Genomic DNA, 18,087 nt, shown 5'->3' on the forward strand with positions numbered 1-18,087 from the left:
AGCCTGAAAAACATTCCTTCCTTCCATAAACTGTCTGGCTGGATATTCACCCTAGCAATGAGGAGCAAACTACAATAGTTAAATTGGTAACAGATAAGTAGTGTGCTGCTATGATGAATTTGACCATGTGCATTTTGGTCTTTTGGAACCTGAGTGCTAGAGAAATATTGAAGGACTTGGTACTATGGACTGGTGTGGAAGCCAAATTTTATGGGCAATTCTAATAAGAATTTAAAAATGCTAAGTTCAGAGAGAATCATAGACTATGAAGGTTTGGCTTATGAACTTTCAAAAGGGACGGAGAGTGAGAGAGCAGAACCATGTTGGGACTGAACTACTGGCATAAGGTTTGGCTACATTATTTGGTCCAAGCCCTAAGATTTTGAGCAAAGTTGTAACTCCCGGTATGACAGACTGGTTGCTACCCATATTGAGCTGCTGATTGAAGATACTTACAAGGTCCCCAAATCAAGACAGCTTTCTGTATCAAAGCACTTGATTACCTGCCTGAGGCAAAAGCTAAGACACCATATGCTGCTAACAGAGAGCATGGAGAGATCTGACTGGAATTCAGAAGAAAGCCAGTCCCCAGACAGCCTGTCTAGTGCTGGAAAGTGCTACATGAGCCGCTGGGGGAAGATGACCAACAACAGTCTGAGCAACCAGAGGTCTAAGCTACTCAGAAGCAAACAGCCTGACAGGATGTACACATGAGCGCAATGGTGGTACACAGCCTGAGTGGGTAACCAATGGTTTTCTGATTGGCTAACAGATCCTGCTTCATGCACAGGAACCCATATGTGAGGAACTAGATTAGAATCATATGAAGACAAACAGTATATTCTCCAGTGTCTAGTTCTCACTAGTTTCTAGCTCAATGAGGAGGTTACATATATCAAATTCTCCCTAAATTAATAATGATTATTCCATTTAAACTATGCTGATGTCATTCGCCCTTGGAGAATCTGTTCTTCTTTTTCAGAAAGTAGCAAGACCAGAGAAGACAAACTGCCCCTCGCACTTCAGCCAAGCCCCAGCTGAACCCACAGAGGAACTGGGGAGACGAGTAAGAGTGATGCTTCCATGCTGAACCTAACAATCAGCACCAGGGTGAAGGAGACACACCCTGAAGATACTCATCACTTACCAAAGAAGAGATCCAGAGGCTCCTATGTGTTAGGTGGTACCAGGCTCAGAACAAAGGATCTAACATGATGGCTACCCACATTGCCGAGCATGATCAGGACCAGCAATTTCAAGATTCCCTTGCCATTGGCCAAGGGCTGCTCCCCCTCGCTAGTTGGGATCTTATAAGGAGACCTCTGCATACTCCCATTCTTGAAACAGTTGCATTCTTCAGTCTGTTCCTGGCTCATAGCTAACACTCATCTTCCTCCACCCTCCCCTTTAAATACCTCCATTTTAGGTCCCAAATGTGACTTCTCTGGCCTTGTGTCTCAAAACCATGAACCTTGCCCAAGAGCTGTGCCACTAGACCTGAACTAGCTGTACTGATCTGGTCTGATCCGGTTCCTCCCATAGGCAAAGCCTTTCATCTGGTGCTGAAAGTCTGGTTGGAGTTGAGCCACCAGTCACAAGAGTTCAGCCCCCTGCTGGACTGTGGGAGACCTCTTCTCTTCCAGCTGTGGTCTGATTCATGGTAAGTTTCCTACTTTTTAGCCTCCACTTCCTGGGGACCCTGTCTAAAGTTGTGGCTGCACCAGTACAAACCCTTCCATTTTTTTCCACTGCCAGGCAGCCGGGTACCCTAAGGCACTGGGAGACATACCACCTCATGATTACCCGCTGTCTTTCTCACTGTTTTGGCCCAAGCCATTGTGTAAGATGTGTCACTCTGGTCTCTAGCCTCTGGCTCAGAGCCTCTGGCCTCATCTTTAAAATGGAAAACTCTGAATCAAAACTCGACCCCCAGTTGCCTCTGGGCTGTTACAAAACATATCCAAATTGTAGCTCTCTTGAACTGTTAAACCTAAATGCCTGGTTTTTTACTCTCAAAAAGAAAAGAAAAAAAAAAGGCCTTATTGTGAACTCAACAACCATTCACACTAGCTTCCAGAGGACACTCTAGATTTCAATATCCTGGGTGATTTAGAAAACTTCTGTTGCCATACTGGCAAATGGTCTGAACTCCCTTATGTTCAGAATTTTTGGGAACTATGCTCATTGGCCAGACACTTTTCCTCACATTCAATTTTAGTCATGCCTAACTGCCCAATTCCTCTATTGGGCTGGGACATTCTGAGCCACTTCAGGGTCACCCTCTCACTAGCTCCCTCTGCTTCCCCAGAAACACATCTCCTTCTTCCTTTAATAGCTTCTCAAACCTCCACCCCCTACTGCCCTATTCCTTCCTGCCCATGCCCATTTGATCCCAACATATGGGACATCTCCACTCCCATAATCAGCACACATCATCAACCTGTCTTTATCTACCTCAAGGATCCTTCCTCTTTCCCTTCAGGACCCCATTCCCATTTCTGAAACACACAGCTGAGGGCTCAAACCTATCATCTCTCATCTCATGTCACAAGGCCTCCTCAGACCTACTGACTCACTCTGTAACACTCCCATCCTCCCTGTACACAAACCCTCTGACGCTTATCACTTGGTACAAGACCTCTGACTCATCAGTAAGTCGGTTGTTCCTGTTTACCCAATAGTAACTAACCCTTACACCCTCCTATCTCATATCCCACCAAACACCACCTACTTTACAGTATTAACTTCAAAGATGCATTCTTTACAGTTCCCTTCCACCCTGACTTACACTTCCTTTTCGCTTTCATTTGGGAACTCCTGACACCCAGTCATGCAGGCATCTTACCTGGACAGTCCCCCACCCCAGGGCTTCAAGACAGTCCCCACTTTTTTGACCAGCCCTTAGGCAGAGACCTTTCCACATGCAGTCTAGAACCCATCACCGTCTTACAGAATGTAGATGACCTTCTACTCTTCATCCCATCCCTCCCTCTGTCTCAACAGGCCTTGGTCTCCCTCTTAAATTTTCTTGGTAATAAAGGCTATAGGGTGTCTCCCTGCAAAACTCAGCGTTGCTCTCCTACTATAACCTACCTGGGAGTCCAGCTCAGCCTCAGCTCAAAGGCCTTAACAGTTGACAGAACCCAAGCTTTCCGTGACCTTCAGCCTCTAGAGAACGCAGATCAAATCCTCTCTTTCTTGGGTCCCAATGGACTATTTTGGCATTGGATTCCTAACTTCGCTGTAACAGCTAAACCGCCATATTGGACAGCAAAAGAGACACCTATAGAACCCCTGTCCCGCCCTAATCTCGTCTGTCACAATTTCTCATTGTCATGTGATGCTCTTTTGGCAGACCTGGCTCTGGCTCTCCCAGTCCCCTCCCAAACATACCACCTCTTTACAGAAGAAAGATCGGGAACAACAACAGGAGTCCTCACCCAGCCTATAGGAACCACACACTGGGTGATAGCTTTCTTGTCTAAACAACTAGATGCCACAGTATATGGATTTCAGCCCTGCCTAAGAGTCTGGGCGGCTACAGCATAGCTGACTTAAGAGGCCTTCAAGATCATACTACTTGAACCCATCACTGTCTTCTCATCACCTGATAGATCTTTTAATCCACTCCTCTCTTTCTTTTCTTGGGCCATCATGGGTACAGACCTGCTCTTCTCAGACAACACACAAACCTCTCTAGCAACCTGTTCTAACCTCAATCCAACAACACTCCTCCCTTCTTCCCTCTCCCCAGGGTCCCCTTTCGTTCATGTCCTGAAGTAGTAAAAGCCCTCTGTTCCCCTCAGCCAGGTTTCCAAGACACACCCCTCACATCACCTCAATTAGTCCTGTTTATAGAAGGAAGTTCCTCAGTTGACACTTCAGGTAGCTGACAAGCAGCCTATGCTTTGGTCAAGCTTAGTGATGACCTAGAGCCTGTTCACCTGCCAATGGGCACCACCTCCCAAAAGGCTGATCTAATCACACTAACTAGGGCCCTATATATCTCAAAAGGCTTAAGAAAATATATCTATACAGATTCTAAATATGCATTCTCTATAGCTCACACTGATTCCATCCTCTGGTGTGGCAGTGGGAATGTAAGATAGTTGGTCACATTGCACATTACATACACCATCAGAAAGCAGAGATGAATACTGGTGCACATTTGTCTTTCTCCTTTTTCACTTTTTATTCAGTGCAGGCTCATGAGATGGTGCCATTCACACTGTTTGTCTTCTATCCCTATTTAATCCTCTCTGAAAATGCACTTAAATGCAGTAAAAAATCTACTTAATGCCATGGGTGTTTCTTAATACAGTCAAGTTGAAAATTGAAATTAATTATCACAGTCACATAGCAATTATATGTTTAACTTCTGGGCAAGCTTTCCAGAATGGATGAACAATTTGATATCCTCACCAACAACTTAGGATGATCCCATTTCTTCACATCTGTCAGTCCTTGGTGTAGTTACTATTTCGTTTTAGCCATTCTGATAGTTTTGCAATAACATCTACTTGTGATTTTAATTTGTCTTCTGGTGACTACAACATAGAACATCTTCATTGGCGTATATTCCATACCTATGTTCTTTTTGATACTATTTGTCATTCTATCTTTTGGGCCATGTATGTATATATTTGATACATCTTATTGCATCAGCTCTGTGGTGGTTTGAATAGATGGCCCCTGATATATTCAGTTTTTGTTTGTAGTCTGCATCTGCAGCCACCTGGATGGAGGCAATGTCACTGGGTGGATCTTTAGGTCTGCTGGTGTGTTTCAGATTTCAATCTAAAGACATGCAAAGTATGCCTAGCTGGAGTTCCTGAAGTGTGCTGTGGTGTGGCTTTTTGGCTTTTGGCTTGTACTTTTCTCTCTCTGCTTGGTCCTGTGAAGGCAGGCCAGCTTCTTCTGCCAGTTTTGGAACTTCCCCTGGATCTGTAAGCTTCAATAAATATCCCTTCCTCCATAACTGTGTCTTGTCTGAAAGTTCATTTCCGTGAACTTGAAGCTGTCTGCTACAAGCTCCTTGTTGCTTGGATGAATATAAGACCAGACACAGTTTATGGGAAGAATGGATTTATTTTAGGCTTACAGAGTCTGGAGGAACATCATCAGTGACAGAAGAAGCTGACTGCTATTCATGGATCCAAGCAGAAAGACATGACCAACAACTAGCACCACAAATGTTAGAAGCCAGAGATCAAACTCCTCTCTTCACACATTTGAATTGGAATTCAAATATGCCCTCAAACACACCTTAGGGCTGGATTCCAGGATCTGGCCCCAGTGACACCTCCTTAGCAGGGTGACTGGATACCCCTGTTACAAGCTCAATTTTAATAAAATGCCTCTGTCTATAGGGCCATATATTCAAACTATTATATTAGAACTAACATACTCCATAACTGGCCCCTATAGACTCATGATCATATCACAAGGCAAATTTCATTCAGTCCAAGTTTAAAGATCCCCACATTCCTTAACAACTTTAAGAATGTTCCAGAGTCCCAAGACTTATCTGAGATTTAAGACTGTCTCTTAAATGTAAGTTCTATAAAATCAAAAACAAAGTTACATACCTCCAACACAACACAGAATAAATATTTCCATTGTTATAAGACATAACAAAAAGAGACTGTGGCTGGAGAGATAGTTTAGTGGTTAGAGAGCTTGCCTGCAAAGCATAAGAATTCTTGATTGACTCCCCAGATCCCACATAAGCCTGATGCATAAAAGGACACAGGCATGAAAGGCCACACATGTGCACAAGGGGGAACATGTGTTTGTAGTTTGCTTACAATGTCTGAAGACCCTGGCACTCCAATTCACTCTCTGTCTCTCTCACACAAAAAATTTAAAAAAAAAAAATGGTTTCCAGTTTTCTGTCAGCTGGTCTACATGGAGGAGGTTATCAGCTAAGTTCCAGCAGGGTTTTTCAGTGGGCTTGAAGCCCAACTATGTGGAGTCTTCAGCAATAGGGTCTTACCATCAATTCCTGGAGGGAAACCAAGGGCCTTGGCAATGGCCTATAATGTTTTGGGGGCATCAGGGACATCCCTGGCCAACAACTCACTGGAGGTATCCCATCCCTGGCACTGAAAATTTTCCAACGAGATCTATGGCTCCTGAGTGTTCCATTGTCCAAAACCAGAGGATTCCATATGATTTATTTGCATCCTCTTAGATTTTGATTAGTCCTCCTTCCACCTTTCCTTTACTCAATCTATTCCCCTGACCTCACTTTGGGTAAGTGTATATACTATGCTTATCAAACTGCCCAGTAAGCACCTCTCTTAATATTTATACCCTTATATTAATGCTATTCTCATTTTGGGTAGAGAATCTTTTCTTTTCAGATGGCAGTGACATTGGGATAACTCAGAAGGTATCATAGTGCTGGAAAGAAGTCACTGGAGTACTGACTAACATCTCGATCACACTTTCCAAGCCTTAGGGTTTAATGAGGAAAAGGTGGCAGAAAGAATGTAAGAGCCAAAGGAAGGGTAGGACTCCTTACAACCTGCTCCTCCAGACACAAATTGGCTTGCATATCCATGACCTCACTGTGCCTGACACTACCTACACAAGACCATCATAAGAGGAGGAAAACATAATGACATCAAAATAAAAGAGAGGCTGATTGAGATGGGGAGGGGATATGATGGAGAATGTAATTTCAAAGGGGAAAGTGAGGGGGTGGAGGGAGGGTATTACCATGGGATATCTTTTATAATCATGGACAATGTTAATAAAAATTGAGAAAAAAATGGCCAGTATATTGGGCTGGCCTCAAAAAAATGAACAGACTAGACCAATACAAAATCAATAACCAATAGGCAAACATCAAACATTCTTATGAATGCTGAAGTCCATCATTCATAACCAGTGGAAATTGATTTCTTATTTCTCCCCTCTAGGTAGTAGAATCTGTATTCCTACTCATTTAGCCTTTCTAACCCTAAGGAATCTTTTCAATTGGTTCAGTGTAAAGATGTTGACCCATCCTTAATGGCAGTAATGTGTTTTGCAATCACAACTGTAGTAACATAATGTCCCTGCCCCAGTAACATTCCCCTGCCACTGGATCCCTTCTTCTTTCTCCAGCTAGCCACTTCTATTTGATATTATTTTTTTCCTCTTTTACAACCTCCATGATGACATGTTGATGAGCCCAATATTTTTTTCAGGTCTTGTGCAGGTAATGGCAGCTTCTGTGAGGTCATGATTGCAACATGTCCAGAACAGTGCTCCAAAGCACTCCTCACCTGTTGCTATTCTTTCTCCAACACAATGTTCCTTTTACTTCAGATGAAATGTTAGTGACATTTAGTGCTGAACATTCAGTTTTTACTAGTTTTTGGCACATTGAGGAGATTTGGGTGTCTCCAGTAGTCACCACCATCTGCAAAAAGAAGCTTTTATGACAAAGAAAGGGAGTAGCACTAATTTATGAGCATCAGAATCAATATTTAGAAGGCAATTTTATAGGTACATCATATCCATTTTGCCAAACAATAGCAGTAGCTTCCTGCCTAGGGCCTATGATCTTCCCAGACATAGGCTTTTGACTAGGATTTTAGTACCAAGCAAGAGTTATTACCTCCCATGCAGTGGGCCTCAAATCTAACCAGGAAACATTTGGTTGCCTCCATAACAAACATGCCACTATTGCATACATGAGCACATCTTGCTTGGCTCACAGCATCCAATTCCAGTTATGATTATTAATGGGCTTTCTCCTCTAGCAGACTGAATAGCACTTTCCAGCACCACAGTACCTAGCCAGTAAGGAAAAGGTTTCCCTGCTCAGTTCCAGCTTGATACTTAATATCATAAAACCAGACAAATGCATGCCTATCTTCAGAATAGATTCTTATCATTGAATTCTGGTGGGGAGATAAAAGCATTTACAACAGCTTGTATTGTTTGGGGGGGGGAGTCTCATGATAGTCCCTGACCACCCACTCACTGGGGCACATCCCATTGCTGGTTCTTTTAAGGTACTTCTGCCAAAAATCTCTATTTTAAAGTATATTGTAATTATCTAACAAAGAATTGGGTTTCCATTTGCCTTATTCTTAACATCTTTATTTTTCATTAACACTCCTCCCACCCACTCCTCCACCTGTATCCACTAACCATGCATAGATTTATCACCCTTCGTATTCTACCCTTTTACTTGCATATCCTCTATCCCTTCTGCATAAGTCCCTGTATACTTTTATAGCCTTTCTGTAGATTCCTGGCCTCTAATACTTACTCTTTTGTAAAGAATATATGTCCAGATTTCAATATCAATGGCAAAAATATATAGCATAATTTTACATAGTATTCATGCTACATTACAGCACTAGAGATGAATATTACTTGAGTACTAAGGAAAAGATTCCATGTTAAATAACAGAAATGAAATATATATGCAACCACTACTTTAACTGGGGTTTCTGCTATTGCAACTGTCCAAGGTAGTGGTTTGCACAGTTAGAGAAGCACTGACACATTTCTAGTTCACTTAGAATTAAATATCTCATGTTAGGTGTACTACTTACTCTTAGTTTTATGAAGCCCTATTCCTTCAATTTACATGCAAATCTAAAGTTAATGCCAGGATTCACATAAGAAAGCCAACATATGTTGTTTGCCTTTATGAGCCTTGGTTACCTCACTTAGTATAATCTATTCCATATCCATTCATTTTTGTGTGAATTTCTATTTTTTTTTTTATTTTTCTACACTGAATAGATCTCAATTTTGGGAGACTAGAGAGATAGCTTAACAGTTAAGGCACTTTCCTGTGATGCCCAAGGACCCAGGTTCAATTCCCCATTACCCACATAAGCCAGATGTAACAATGTGGCACAAGCATCTGGAGTTTGTTTGCAGTGGCTGGAGGCCTTGGTACACCCATTTTCTCTCTCTCTCTCAGTAAACATACATATATATATATATATATATATTCATCTTCATTATTCATTTAACAAGGGATAGGCATCTATCTATCTATGTCCTAGCTATAGTGAATAGAAATCAAAATCATAGGTGAACAAATATCTCTACAGTAGTATGTACAGTCCTCAGGGTATACAGCCAAGACTGGGCCATATGGTAGATCCATTTCTAGCTGTTTCAGAAACCACCACACTGGTTTCCTTAATGGTTGCACCGTTACATACTCTCACAAACAGTGAACATGTATTTTTTCATCACACTCTCAACCACATTTATTTCCTCTTGATTTCCTTTTATTTTTAATTTTTATTATTTATTTATTTACAAGCCTAGAGAGGTAGAGAGAGGGAGATAATGGGCATGCCAGGGCCACCAGCTACTGCAAATGAACTCCAGATGCATGTGCTACCTTGTGCATCTGGTTTTACAAGGGTACTGGGCACTCAAACTCAGGTTGCTAGGCTTTTCAAGCAAGCACATTAACTGTTGGGCCATCTCTCCAGCCCTATCTTTTGATTCTTTGATAATCATTCTGATTGAAATGTAATGGAACATCAAAGTCATTTCAATTTTCATTTCAGTAATGGCTAAATATATGGAACATTTTAAAAAATTATTGGACACATAATTTTTTGAGAACTCTATATCCAATTCTATAGCCCATTTTTATTAGATTGTTTATTTTTTTCATTGTTTAGTTATTTTTTTATTTGCATATTCTATTTTTTTCTTTGCATAATCCTAGGGCAAAGATATGCCTGGCAAATTTTTCTTTCATTCTATAAGCAGATTCCTTGCTCTGTTAGCAATCCATATCCTGTACAAAAGTTATTTTCTAAAAATTTATTTATTCAGGAGAGAGACAGAAAGAGAGGCAGATCCAGTAGAGAGAGAATGAGCATGCCAGGGCCTCTGGCCACACCAAACAAACTCCAGACGCATGTGCCACCTTGTGTGTCTGGCTTATGTCAGTACTGAGGATTTGAACCTGGGTCCTTAGGCTTCATAAGCAAGTGTCTCCCTTAGCTGCTAAGTCATCTCTCCAGTCCCCAAAGCTACACTATACACACACACACACACACACACACACACACACACACACACACACATATATATATATTGTGTATTTTTTTTGAAGTAGGGTCTCACTCTAGTCCAACCTGAGCTGGAGTTTCATTGTGTTGTATCATAGTGGCCTCTACCTCATGACAATACTTCTACATCTGCCTCCCTAATGCTTGGATTAAAGGCTTGCCCAAACCACACTTGGCCCCAAAAGCTGTTTTTTGGAATTTGCTTCTCTTTTTCAGATAGACGCAGATCCTAAGGAAAGAACCACCAGATCATACCTTCAAAGGGCCCCAGCTGAAACTAAGAATAATTGGTGAAACAAACATGGGAGCTGTTTTCTTGGTGAACCTGGTACCAGCACAAGGGTGAACGAGATCCACACAAAAAACAATCAACTCCTACCAAATCAAAGAGCCAGAGACCCAGAGGCCCCCAACACCTCATCAAAGAAGCAGATCAAAAGTTAACCCAACATGGCTCAGGGAAATTTTGTGGAAGAAGGGGCAGAAAGAATGTCAGAGCCACCCTTGGGTCATGATACACAGAGACATTTCTCCTACCCATAACTGTGGGCTAACTCTGCAATGCATGACCCAAAAACCTCAACAAGGAGGGGCCAGGAGGAAGGGGTAAGGCATGGACAATCCTAACAATGGTACCAACTTGACTGTATTCACTGAGTACAAAACTAATAAAAAATTAATTAATATAAATAAATAAATAAAATGTCATGAGGTCGCATTCTTTGATGATTGTCTTTATTTCCTGAGCAACTGGAGTTCTATTTACAAAGTCCTTTCCTATGCCTATATGTTGAAATTTTTCTCCTAGTTTCCGGCCCCCCACCCCCAGCAATTTCAAAGTTTCAGGTTTGGTGTCAAGGACTTTGATCCATTTGTAGTTGATTTTTGAACATGAAGAGAAATAAAAAGCTGGTTTCATTCTTGTGCTTCTAGATATCTAGTTATTTCTAGTACCATTTGTTAAAGACACTGCCCTTTATCCAATGAGCACTTTTGGCAACTTTTTCAAAACTGAGATATATATACCTACTTTGTTTTATGTCTGGATCTTTTATTCTATTCCTTTGATCTAGATGTCTGTTTGTGCCATTATTATGCTGTTTTTAGCAATATGGATCTATAACATACCTTGCAATCAGGTGTGGTGATGTCTTCAGCCTTATTTTTGTTTCTGTATTGCGTTGGATATTGGAGATCTTTTGTGCTTCCAATTAAAATTTAGGATTGTGTTTTTTTCAATTTCATTGAAGAATGACACTTTCAATTTCAATGAATAATATGATTTTGATGGTGGTGGCATTGAATCTTTGGATTGATATTGGTAAAATAGCCATTTTCACTATGTTGATTCTTCTAAAACATGAACACGAGGTGTCTTTCCACTTCCTAGTGTGACCTTCGATTTCTTTATTGAATGTTTTTAAGTTGTCATGGAAAGACCTTTTATTATCTTGGCTAGGTTTATTCCCAGGTATTTTAATACTTTTCAGGTAACTGTGAAAGTTTTTTTTTGTTTGTTTGTTTGTTTCTCCTGACTTCAACCATATTATGTTTCTTATTGGAGTGCAGAAAGGCTACTGATTTCTGTGTTAATTTTGTATCCTGCTATTTTGCTGAAAGTGTTTATCAGCTCTAAGTATTTTCTGGTGGAGTCACTAGGGTCTAATATATATATTGTATCATCTACAAGTAAAGACAATTTGGCTTCGTCATTTCCTTTTTGTGTCATATATATATATTTTTTTCATCTATTGTCTTATTGTTGTAACCAAGAACTCCAGTACTATATTGAACAAAACTGGATAGCTTTGTCTTCTTCATTTTACATGAAATGCTTTGAGATATTTTTTTTGCTATTTAGTATAATGTTGGCTACAGGTTTGTTATATGTAGCCTTTATATTAAGATATGTTCCTTCTATTCCAATTTTTAGGGCTTTTATCATGAAGAGATATTGGAGATTTTCAAATGCATTTTCCATATCTATTAAAATCATCATGCAGTGTTTGTCCTTGAATCCATTTATATGATATATTATACTTATTGATTTGCATATATTGAATCATTTAATCTCTAGACTAAAATCTACTTAATTTTGGTGAGCTTTTGTTTAAAATGTTCCTGTATTCTATTTGCAAGTATTTTGTTAATTTTTTTTCACTTACTTTCTTTATGGGGATTGTTGTATAATATTCTTTGTTGTTGTTGTGTCTTTAGCTGGTTTTTAATATCAGAGTAACACTGGCTTCAAGAAAAGGAGCTTGGACTGAGTTTAGTGCCCATGCCCACATGAATCCCAGCATTTGAACTCAGGAGGCAGAGGTAGGAGGATCATGGTGAGTAAAAGGCCAGCCTGAGACTACATAGTGAATTCCAGCTCAGCCTGGGCTACAGCAAGATCCTACATTGAAAAAAAAAAAGGAGCTTCAAAGTGTTCTTTCCTTTACTATTTTATGTAATAGTTTGAGAAACATTTGTCTTAGTTTTTTGACAATCTGATAAAATTCACCAGTGAATCCATGTTGAAATAGAGCTTTTATATTTTGAGGGGGAGAGAATTTTGTGACTGCTTTGATCACATTTCTCGTTATATGTCTATTTGGATAGTTTACTTCATCTTTGCTTAATTTTTAGAGGTGATATTTATCTACATATTCATCCATTTCTTCCAGATTTTATATTTTATGAACATATATTTTATGGTATACAAGGTAAGAAAGTGTAACACATGACTGTGATTTATCAAAAGCATGATATAAGTTGAGAATTCTCCCTGCTTATGTTTGAGGTAAGGGCCTTGCACATTTAAATATGTTTAAAATTCCTTCTATTACTTTAAGTACTTTTACTAAAATATGAATAATTTCATAACACATTTTCTTATTAAATATAATTGTTGTCTTCAGTAAATGTCATATTTGGCTATAGAACTATCTTTCTTTCCATCCAGCATCACTGACTTTATTTAAGAAACAAATGAAAAGGCTGACGCATATTAGGTACAACTGAAGAGAGAATGAACAATCTAGAAGGCATATCCAACCGAATAAAAACTACAAATGGGGGGAATTTAAAAATATAGGAAAGAGAATAAGGTTTATAAGGTAATATTGAATAAAAATCTCATATACATGTAATTGGAGCTGCAAGAGAAGGGACCTTAGACATTGGAACACAGACTGACACGTTATTCCTTCCTAGAGATTTGAATTCATTCATTTGCATATATTTCATTTATAAAATGTATAATATATGTGTGACAAAGCCCAAAGATCTTCTCTCTTTAAATGCAAGTTTGAATATTCTCAAAGACAATATGATCTTTAAAAATATAGGAGCAGGGTTCTTTAATAATAAGTTGAAATTCCACATGTGTCTAAAGATAGTTTTTATGTAATCAGGCAAGTCAAGCATTTATTTCCAGAAAAGAAAGGTTTTTCATAAAGGGCAATGAACAAAATGGTGATATATTCAAATAGTGAGAACAGTAATTCCACAGAACAGGTATATAGATGGCAGGGAGGGATGGCAGGGAGGACCCACACAGACTAATTGTATAGACATGCCAGTGAAAGCAAAAGAACTGTTTTCTAATCTATCTTTGGAACCAATATGTAATGGAAGGTATTGATAGCTCAATGGCATGGATTGTATGTATATTAATACACAATTTTATTACAGTATTTGTATGTGTCAGGAGCAAGTACAAGAGATAGAAGCATGATCAAAAAATAGACATTGGGGCCTTTTTTCAAACTGATTTCCTTGAAAGAGATGGCAACATTAATCAAACAGTAATCCAAATAATGATTTGACCAAGTCAGCATTTCCTAAAATTTTGGAAACAGAATTTATTAAAAACTAAAATATATTAAGGCAATCCCAACAACAGATCATGAAACATAATGTGCTAGTGAATGAGTACAGACAGCCAGAAGTGCTATCACAGATTTCTTAATTACTATGAAAAGTGATAGAATTTGATTCATATTGATTTTTATGCCTTGATACAAAAACATCCAAATCAGGGACAGAAAATATTTTATTAAAAGAAGAATAAACAAGATAATAAAATATCACCATGTATGTTAAAAACCAGACAAGATACATAGGATGGAGCAGCAGAGACAAAATAGACCACATATATCAATATGATAGTTTGTAAATGCTGTCCATGCCTCAGTGCACAAACTGAATGTCATTTCCCCACATATCAGGTGATCAATCATACAACATCTTGACATTTTTCATGATAGCACTCTATTTTTTAAATGGCTGACTATTGCAGAGCAAAGAAAACAAGGATATAAATGTTATTAAGATTTTTCATATGTATATATTAAATGTTTTTTTGTAAGAAAACCTATTCCATGCACCACTTTCTTATTTCATAGACACATTCCTCCCCAAAGGATTTCTTGAAACACCCAGTATAGACACAAATGGAGAACTCAGTGGGGAAATATATTAACTCCTTGTAGGACATTAAAAATTGCAGTAGACTTTAGAAATAAACTTAAAAATCATAATACTATTAAAAGAAATTTAAAAATGTTTGAAAATTCCAATACTTTAGAAATGAAAAGTGTCTAAAAGGATAACTAGACTTCCCTCTGAAATCATGATGTTGGATAAAATTCCTTTTAGGAATTCACACAGTATCTGACATGATTATTTCCCTGCCATTTATTTATTCAATAATTATTAGTCAAGATATATAGAACCTTAGAAAATATGATTTTGTAGATCCTCAAACAATTTATGATTTGAAGTGGATCATGATGTTAACAATGAAAAAATAAGTTATATTTAACACATGCTTTAAAAGATGAAAATAGGGCTGGAAAGATGACTTAGCAGTTATGCGCTTGCCTGTGAAGCCTAAAGACCCCTATTTGAGGCACAATTCCCCAGAACCCAGATGCACAAGGTGGCACACGCATCTGGAGATCATTTGCAGTGGCTGGAAGCCCTGGCATGCCCATCATTACTCTCTTTCTCTCTGCCTCTTTCTCGCTCTGTGTCTGTTGCTCTCAAATAAATAAAAAATAAACAAAAATTTAAAAAGATGAAAAATAAAATATGGAATTTCAACTAAATTAAATTCAATCTTTAATAACAACATTGTAACAATGCTAGTTTTCCAAGTACAATAATTGAAGTAAGGATGGCCATTATTGTAGTAAAAGCATCTTACAGTAGTAATATACAAATAACCATGAGGTACAGTCAGAACACTCAGATCTCTCTATCGTGTTTAATTTGGGGCTGATTTGCAATATTTCCTTTACTGTAACTTTCTTGAGAAATGAGAAAATAAATATATCTCTCAATCTCTAGCATCTTCTTGTGCTCATTTGTAGTCCCTCCTTCTTTTCCCTCTTACAAACAGCTACACATAGCCACTGTTCTGTGTTCAGTCCTCAGACATCAGTGTTTTTCCAAAATTTAACTTATGTGGAATTATAGATATATGATCTTAGTTTGCCTACAATAGCTATTTTGAGATTTATCCATGTGCTTTCATATGTTAATAGCTCATTCTTTTTATTGTGAATAGTGGTATCTGCATAGATATACTATTACTTACATTGCCATTCACATGTTGATTAACAAGTGGTAGACTGTTGTTTACAGTTTGGGCCAATTACAAATGAATCTACTATTGGGCATTTGGGCTTCACTCAGTATTATTTTGTTGCACATCTCAACTAGTATAGAATGACTGATTTGAATGGCAAGTGTATGCTAGTCTTATGAGTGGAGTGCCAACCCTCCTGAAGAATTTGTATTGCATCAATCATAAGGGTCTATTTGATTCACCTATTGTCAATATCTGACAAGAGTGGTTAGGAATATTAAATAGCATTATAACAGTTGCACAATGATATCTAAATGTTTTATTTTAGATTTACCTGATGAATGATGATGATTGCTATATTTTCACATGCTTATTTGTAATCCATATATCATTACCTGTTCTAATGCTGAATTGCTTCTGTGTTTCTCATTGGTTTGAGATCTCTGTACAAATTATGGCTATGGTGTGGCTATAACCTCTTTTAAGAACATTTTACTAGGTTTTTCACCTAGGCTGTGTCCTATCTTCTCATGACCCTTATTGTATCAAGTGGTGATCATAAATTTCCAGTTTATTAAGTCCAAGGTATCAATTTGTTTCTTTTATAAATTGTGCATAAGATGCTAAGGCATTTTCTATCCCCTAAAGCAGAGGTTAGCAGGCTTTTTCTGCAAAGGGTCAGATAGCAACTATGTTTCTCTTGTGCTTTCGACCACAAACATTCAACTCAGCCATGATGCTCTCAATGCAACAGGAACAGGATATAATGGATTGGTATCATTGTGTTTAAATAAAAGTTCACTTTAGAAATAGCTTAAAAATAGGTGGAAAACCAGATTTTGTCTATAGAATACAATTTTCTGACTCTCAGCCTACAAAATTTTCTTTGTAAGACTAAGAGATCTATGTTCTTTCCTGGAAAGAATTATTACAAAAATGTCAGTTAAGTCAGGTAGTTAAGTGGATAGTATTGTTTAAGCCTTCTATACTTTGGCACAATATCTTTCTTGTTTCCTTATTCTATCAGTTATTGAGAAGAATGTTGAAATCTGTAAATATAATTATTTTAAAATGTTTTATTAGTTTGGATACATAAATTTTGTAGGGGCTGTAGTAGTTTGAAATGTCCCCCATAGCTTCCTGTGTTTGTGATTAAGCCTCACACTTAATCTCCAGTGTGTGTTAATTTGATAGGTGGAGCCTTGTTAAAGGAGGTGAATTGCCTGCAGTGGGCTTTGGAGTATTATTGCTCAAGCCCTTCTTGCCAAAGATAGCTCACTCTCTTGCTACTTCGTGCCAGCTGGCATCTCAAAATGTGATGCTCAGCCTCTGTTCTGCTGTACTTTCTCCACCATTGTAAAACTAGCCCTCTGGACTGTCAGCTGAAATAAACCCTATCCTACCATAAGTTGTTTTGGCCATGTGTTTTGTCCCAGCAATGAGAAAACAATTGATACATGGGTTCTTAGGTGAAAATAATGGCTGTTCTTCTTTTCAGTAATGATTGCCCCTTTGCCAGGAAATACTCTTTAACCCCTGAAAAAAATCTCATAAAATCTGTCAGATTTGTTTTAATAAATATTGCAGATACAAAATTCTTTTCATTTGTATTACTGGGATTAACTTTTCTGTCCTTTATTGTAGCTTTATATTTGAAGGTATCACAACATGTTTTAGATATTGTTTTTATTTTTATCCAATATGACAATCCTCATTTTTAGTTATAGTGTTTAGAGCATTTATATTTAATTTGACAGAGAGAGTGGAGTTTAAATCCAGCAGTTCAGTATAATTTTCCATGTCTATCCTACCCTTATTATTATTTACCCCATTTTCTTCCTGATTTTATAGTAATTGAAAATAATTTATGACTTTTGGTTCCTAATTACCATGTTTTCTTATATTGCACTTTTAAGTTATTGTCTACTTACAAGTAACATACTTCTTTGTATATAGTATGAGAACGTATAACAATTTGCACCCAGTTCTACCCACTGCCTCTATTACTGTCAGATATTTTGTGTCTTGCTATAATTTATATGTGATTTATTTACTAAAAGTTCAGGTATCAGAAACTTGGTTCTGTTGAGAGGTAGTATAACATTTAAGAAGTGTAAATTCCAGGGCTGGAGTGATGGCTTAATGGTTAATATGCTTTCCTGTGAAGCCTAAGGACCCAGGTTTGATTCTCCAGTATCCAGGTAAGACAGATGCACAAAGTGGCACATGGATCTGGAGTTCATTTGCAGTGGTTAGAGGCCCTGGCATACCTATTCTCTATATACCTGCCTCTTTCTCTCTTTTAAACAAATAAATAAAATATTTTTTAAATGGAGTAGGTACTCTTGTAACATAATTAGATAAATGGAGGTGATATTTTTGGAAGGGATTAATGTTTTCCTCCTGATACCCCAGTCAGTTCTCATGAAAGTTAGAAAGTTAGATATAATGGAT

Source organism: Jaculus jaculus, chromosome 3, assembly GCF_020740685.1.
Source record: "Jaculus jaculus isolate mJacJac1 chromosome 3, mJacJac1.mat.Y.cur, whole genome shotgun sequence".
In the NCBI taxonomy this organism is placed as follows: domain Eukaryota; kingdom Metazoa; phylum Chordata; class Mammalia; order Rodentia; family Dipodidae; genus Jaculus; species Jaculus jaculus.